This window comes from Herpailurus yagouaroundi, unplaced genomic scaffold (assembly GCF_014898765.1).
Source record: "Herpailurus yagouaroundi ecotype Mexico unplaced genomic scaffold, PumYag 77, whole genome shotgun sequence".
In the NCBI taxonomy this organism is placed as follows: domain Eukaryota; kingdom Metazoa; phylum Chordata; class Mammalia; order Carnivora; family Felidae; genus Herpailurus; species Herpailurus yagouaroundi.
The window spans coordinates 36,344,087-36,350,086 of NW_024412388.1; the positions used below are offsets into that span (position 1 = coordinate 36,344,087).

At 42.2% G+C, this 6,000-nt stretch overlaps 1 protein-coding gene across 6 annotated transcripts in view; it reads right to left on the bottom strand.

Moving 5' to 3' along the window:
• Positions 1 to 1,815, bottom strand: part of IPP (intracisternal A particle-promoted polypeptide) — a 42,910-nt gene extending 41,095 nt beyond the window's left edge. For 5 of the 6 annotated variants that reach the window (XM_040470068.1, XM_040470065.1, XM_040470066.1 and 2 more), the window contains exon 1: positions 1,191 to 1,695. The gene's annotated coding sequence lies outside the window, so the exon portion shown is untranslated. The other variant, XM_040470064.1, reaches the window with a different exon arrangement.
• Positions 1,816 to 6,000: the final 4,185 nt, after the last annotated feature.

Consider the following 6,000-nt stretch of genomic DNA (forward strand, 5'->3'; position numbering starts at 1 on the left):
TTCAGATTCTGTGTCTCTTTCTCTCTCTGCCTCTCCCCACCTCACATTCTCTCTCTCTCTCTCTCTCAAAAATAAATAAACATCAAAAAAAATTTTTTTTGAAGTGAGAGAGAAGGAAACTGAAAAAGTTTCCCAAGGACACAGTGTTAGTATAACAATACTCTCAATATTTGAATCTAAGTCTTTTTACTCTAAATCCTGGCCTTTTCCCACCATATCACATGCACAGGAATTACTAGGCCAGGTTATAGAGAAAAAAGGCTTTGAAACTCAAGTGCAGAAATGTAGACATGAGCCTTTATAGGCTCAAGAGTAAACATGACAACAATCATGTTTCAGAACTGTTATATGAACCTTCCAAGGGATGAACTGAGAGGCAGCAAAGTCCTTGAAAACAGCTTTACAGCTTCAATAATGAGAATCAAGGGATAAATCCAACTTACTTTTTGAATAAAGAAGCCTACTGAGATTCAGTAATATAAGACATCTGGAGATGAAGCACAGGGGAAATCTAAGATGACTAAGGTTTTGTAATTTAGGCACCAAAGGGAATTAGTAATAAGACTGACAGAAAGGTGTGGGCTGATGTTAGAAAAAAAAGTGGTTAAGTTTATAGCAATCAGTCAAATTTATCAAAGTAAAACTAACTAAGCTGATTATCATGATTATCCAGGAATTCAGAAATTTGATTAAGAGGTTCCAAGTCAGCTGCTAAAACTTCACATCAGCATTTACAGAATGTCAACATATTACATTTAGCTGGCATATAAAAGCAAACAGTGCATTTGTCTCTACATAGAAATTTGACCTGCAGATATTATTAAACATGACATGGCTGTTAGGCTTTTTTTTTTTTTGCTTTAGATTTCTTCCAGTCAGCAGATTTTGGACCCCAGTGGCTTAATTACAAGGTATCTTCCTCTGACCCCAACTTCAAGGCATCAAGCACTGCCACTGAGCTAAAATGCTGCCCCCTGCTAAAAAAAAAAAAAAAAAAAGGGGGGGTTCACTGAATATCCATCCACTCGGGTAGCCGACAGCAGAAATTCTAATATTACCATGCTTCTTAGTAACTGCTGATACTACCCCACTGCCAGTGAAGAACTTCATTCCAAACGGCAGCACACGCGTACTTCCAAAAGGAAAGCACATTAACTCCGGGAAACTGCATATGGAGGTAAAGGACGTACCTCAAGAAACCAAACCACGAAAGGCAGATAATTAGATGGAGATGCTCGGAAGTAAAGAAGACCTGTCTGGTGGCCTTGACTTCATTGCTGAGAGCATCGGGAAGCTCCTTAAGCAAAGGGTGTCAGAAAAAGCAAGCGTCAAAAAAACGAGGCTCTTTGTGTGTTTGAATTGGGGACCTGGAGAGTCACAGCTACCGCGACACTACAAGCAGATAAACACTGGGCACTACCTAAATGGCGGGTAAGGAAACTGAGACTTGTCTGGGGCTAGCGGACAGGCTAGGGGCCTGAGGATTCCCCGGTGGGGGCGGGGAAAGGAGAGGCAGAAGCGGAGCGGACCAGACCTAACGAAAGGTGAGGGCGAAAACATTTCGACTATCAGAGGCACGCCTGAGCTGCATGAGGAACCAGTTCCAGAGGCTCCCCTCCTTAGGGGTCCCAAGAGCTGTGAGAGCCGAAGAGGACATTCCCAACCCTGTCATGGTCGCACCCGGACGCAGGCCGTTCTTACCCGCCTCTTCCCCTTCCCGCCGGCGCCTGCTCAGGCTCTGCGCGCGCAGTAGCTACCGGCGCCAGCGCCGGCGCGGAGAGGGCGGGGGGAAACAGCAGGGCCGAAGAGGCAGAGGTGACTGGGAAGTGCGGTCAGCGTAGAGCTGGAGGCGAGGCCAGGCCCACTGGAGGGTGCCTCTCGCCGGGTCTGCGCGTGCGCAGTGTTTTTCCGCTCGCGAGTAGCGGCGGCTCCAGGGACAACGGGGCTCTGGCCTAGGGCGGGTGCTGGATTCCCCGCTGGCGAACTGCCCTGCTGCAAGCCCAAGCTCCTGCGTGTTGGCGCTGGCCCTCTCGACAGTGCCATTTCACCTACTCTCCATCCTTGTGGCGTCCCACACATACAGCAAACCTCAGTGTTAAGGAAGGACTGAGACAACCCTCCCTGCCCCCAACCCCCCACCCACACGCTGTGCTTCTCTTTTTTTTTTAATTGAGATGTAATTGATATATAACATCATATTAGTTTCATGTGTACAACATGATACGGTATTTCTATCTTCTCTTTATTCTTTACCATTCACTCAAATCATTTTCTAAGTTTGCCTCTTTGAGCCGGGCATTGTAGATGGATGCCTACTTTGAGGGGAGAACTCAAAACATCTAGTTCTTTTCACGGTTGAACCTCACAATATGTTACATTAGTGAAAGTCAGTCTTCTCTTTTTTTTTTTCTTTTTAGGATTTATTTATTTTTGAGAGCGCGCAAGCAGGGAGAGGGCAGAGAGAGAGGTAGACAAGATCTGAAGCGGGCTCTGTGCTGACAGCAGCAAGTACAATGTGGGGTTTGAACTCACGTAATCATGTCCTGAGCGGAAACCAAGAGTCGTCGCTCAACCGACTCAGCCACCCAGGTGACTCTGAAAGTCATTCTTAAAAGCCCCAGAAAACTTGTTCAGATCATGCCAATGTACTAAAGGCCCCAGGTAAGTTTGTGGCTGAGGTCAACTGTTTGGTGAGAGTCCTCCTGCTAACTTTTTTTCTGTTTTTACTGAGAAAAACTGAGAAAGAAAGGGAAAGGAGACATGAGCGTGAGCTTCATTTATTCATTGATTCAACCAAAATTTTTTTTTAATTCAATCAATACTTAATGAGTGCCAACAATTGGCCACTTTAGGTTGTGCTGATATAGCAGTGAACAAACAAATGACCTGTTCTTGTGGGATTACATTCTGATTGAGGAGGCAGAAAATCAACAAATAGGTGAATAAATATATGATATATCAGGAGATGATAAGTGTTACGAAGAGGATAAAGAAGGATAAGAGGATAGAGTGACATACTGGAGAAGGGGTACTATTCTAGACAATGTGGTCAGGGAAAACTTTCCTAAGAAGGTAACATTTGAGTAGGGGCCTGAATGGAGAGAGGGAACCATGTAAAAGAGAATTCTAGACAGAAAAATAGGGGCGCCTGGGTGGCTCAGTCAGTTAAGCGCCCAACTCTTGGTTTCGGCTCAGGTCATGATCTCACAGTTGTGTGAGTTCGAGCCCTACATTGGGCTCTGTGCTGATAGCTTGGAAACTGTTTGGGATTCTCTCTCTCCCTTGCTCTCTGCCCCTCCCCCACTCGCACTGTCACTGTCTCTCTCAAAATAAATACATAAACCTTAAAAAAAAAAAGGTAAATGCAGGGCACCTGGCTGGCTCAGTCAGTAGAGCATATGACTCTTAATCTCAGGGTTATGTGTTTAAGCCCCACTTTGGGGGTAGAGTTTACCTAATAAGAATAAATAAATAAAAAGAAAAGTACATGAAACCTTCCTATGGTGAGAGTATGCTTAGGATATTTAAGAAACAGCAAAGAATTGGGGCACCTGGGTAGTTCAGTCAGTTAAGTGACTGACTCTTGTTTCTGCTCAGGTCATGATCTCGAGGTTTGTGGGTTCGAGCCCCTCATTGGGCTCTGCACTGACAGTGCAGAGCCTGATTGAGATTTTCTCTCTCTTCCTCTCTCTCTGCCTCTCTCTCTCTCAAAATACATCTTAAAAACTTAAAAAAAAAAAAAAAGAAAAACAGCAAGGAAGCCATTGTTACTGGAGAAATATTAGCAAGGGAGAAGTCTTAGGGTATGAAGGCAGACAGGTAGCTAAGAGCAGTATCACTTAGTGTCTTTTATACAGGAAGAGCTTTGGCTTTTTTTCTGGGTGAAATAGCTATGCTGTTGAATGTGTTTTTGTTGTTATTTGTTTTGTTTTCCAAATGACAAATGTCTCTCACACATTTATGCATATAAAAATCTAGTCAACTGAGTATTTACCCAAAGAATTCAAAACCACTAATTTATTCACTTTTTTTTTCTTTCATTTTTTGAGGTAGGCTCCACACCCAGTGCAGAGCCCAATGCAGGGCTTGGACTCATGATCCTGAAATCAAGACCTGACCTAAGATCAAGAGTCAGACACTTACCCAACTGAGCCACCCAGGCATCCCTTGAAAACACTAATTTGAAAAGATATATGCACCCCTATGTTTACTGAAACATTATTTACAATAGCCAAATTATGGAAGCAACCCAAGTTGCTTATAATTAATAAATTATATAATATATAATTCTGCTTATTAATTAAAATTGAAATATATAATGGAGGATTATTCAGCTGTAAAAAAGAATGAAGTCTTGCCATTTGCAACAGCATGAATGGATCTAGAGGGTACAATGCTAAGTGAAATAAGTCAGACAAAGATAAATGCCATATGAGTATACTCACATATGGAATTTAAGAAACAAAGCAAACAAAGAAAAAAAAAGATGAGCCAGAAAACAGACTCTTAACTATAGAGCACAGAGGGTTACCAGAGGGGAGGTGGGTGGGGGAAAGAATTAAATAGGTGATGATTAAGGAGTGCATATGTTGTGGTGAGCACAGAGTGTTATATGCAAGTGTTGAATCACTATATTGTATGCTTGAAACTAAGATAATACTGTATGTTAGCTAACTGGAATGTAAAAACACCCAGTCAAATTGAGTTTAGTCTTTTGAATCCTTAAAGAACTAGGTGTGTTCCCGAGATCAGATTGTTGAGCAAACAATTGTTGAGCAAACTTTAGGGCCAGTTTGTCTCTCTAGTTTAGGCACTCTTCTCTCATGCCCTGATCTCTCACCCTTTCCTCGTATGTTGGTTGTAAACATACATGATACAAGTAAAATATGTATGTAAGCTTACATAAACAAGTCCTTATGTCATTTGTGTCTCCAGCTAACCCTGAGACCAGGACATCTGGATTTGGAGAGCAACTGAGCAAGCAAATTGTAAGATTGGGTGGATGTGGTCATTGTGTGATGTGGAATTTCAGCAGTTCTAAATGGTTGAAGTAGAGTGGAGAAGAACAGTCATGATTCACCTGCTGTTGATAAATGTTTAAAACTAACATTTTTTAAAGTCGAGTTTATTGAGGTATAATTTACATAGAGTAAAATTTATCCTTTTTGTATATACACTTCTGAGTTCTTTTTTTAAAGTTTATTTTAAGAGAGTGAGTGGGGGGGGCAAAGAAAGAGGGGGACAGAGGATCTGAAGCTGGTTCTTCAAGGACAGCAGAGAGCCCAATGCGGGGCTCAAAACTGCAAACTGCAAGATCATGACCTGAGCTGAAGTCAGATGCTCAACCATCTAAGCCACCCAGGCACCCCAGCAGTTCTGAGTTTTGACAAATGCATTGTGTTAGTCCAGGTTATCCATAAAGCAGATGCCAATATAAGATTAAACATGCAAGGATTTGGGGGGAGGGGCAACACATAGTAGAAATGAGGAGAGAGCCAAGAAAGGCTAGGAGAACTATCTGATCACAATGCAAGCCTGATCCAGAGTGCGCAAAAGAAGGAGAAAGGTTCCATTCCTTGAATTCTATAAGTCTAAAGAAAGATCAACAGGCAAGGATTTTGGGAATCTTTGAGCTAAAACTGACCTTCAGAGAAACTTTCACAATGGACCCGCCTTAATATTCCCAAGTCATTGTCTGGGAATAGACCATTGAAATGTAGCATTGGTTCAAATAGGATGATGAATTTCTGGACCCAGCCGGTAATGCCCTTGATCAGTTATGCTTCCTGAAGTTGAAAGTCTGCCAGGCACATTCAGATGGCATTGGAAGTATAAAGTCATGCAGCCTACCACAATCAAGATATAAATTATTTCTATTACTCGATAAAGTAACGTCACTTTTGAGGACTTATTTTCTAACCACAATATTTTCATTATCTTCAAAGACCTTCTGCAATTTGCTTGGTAAACTTTTAGGATCAATTATCATAGTCAATCTTA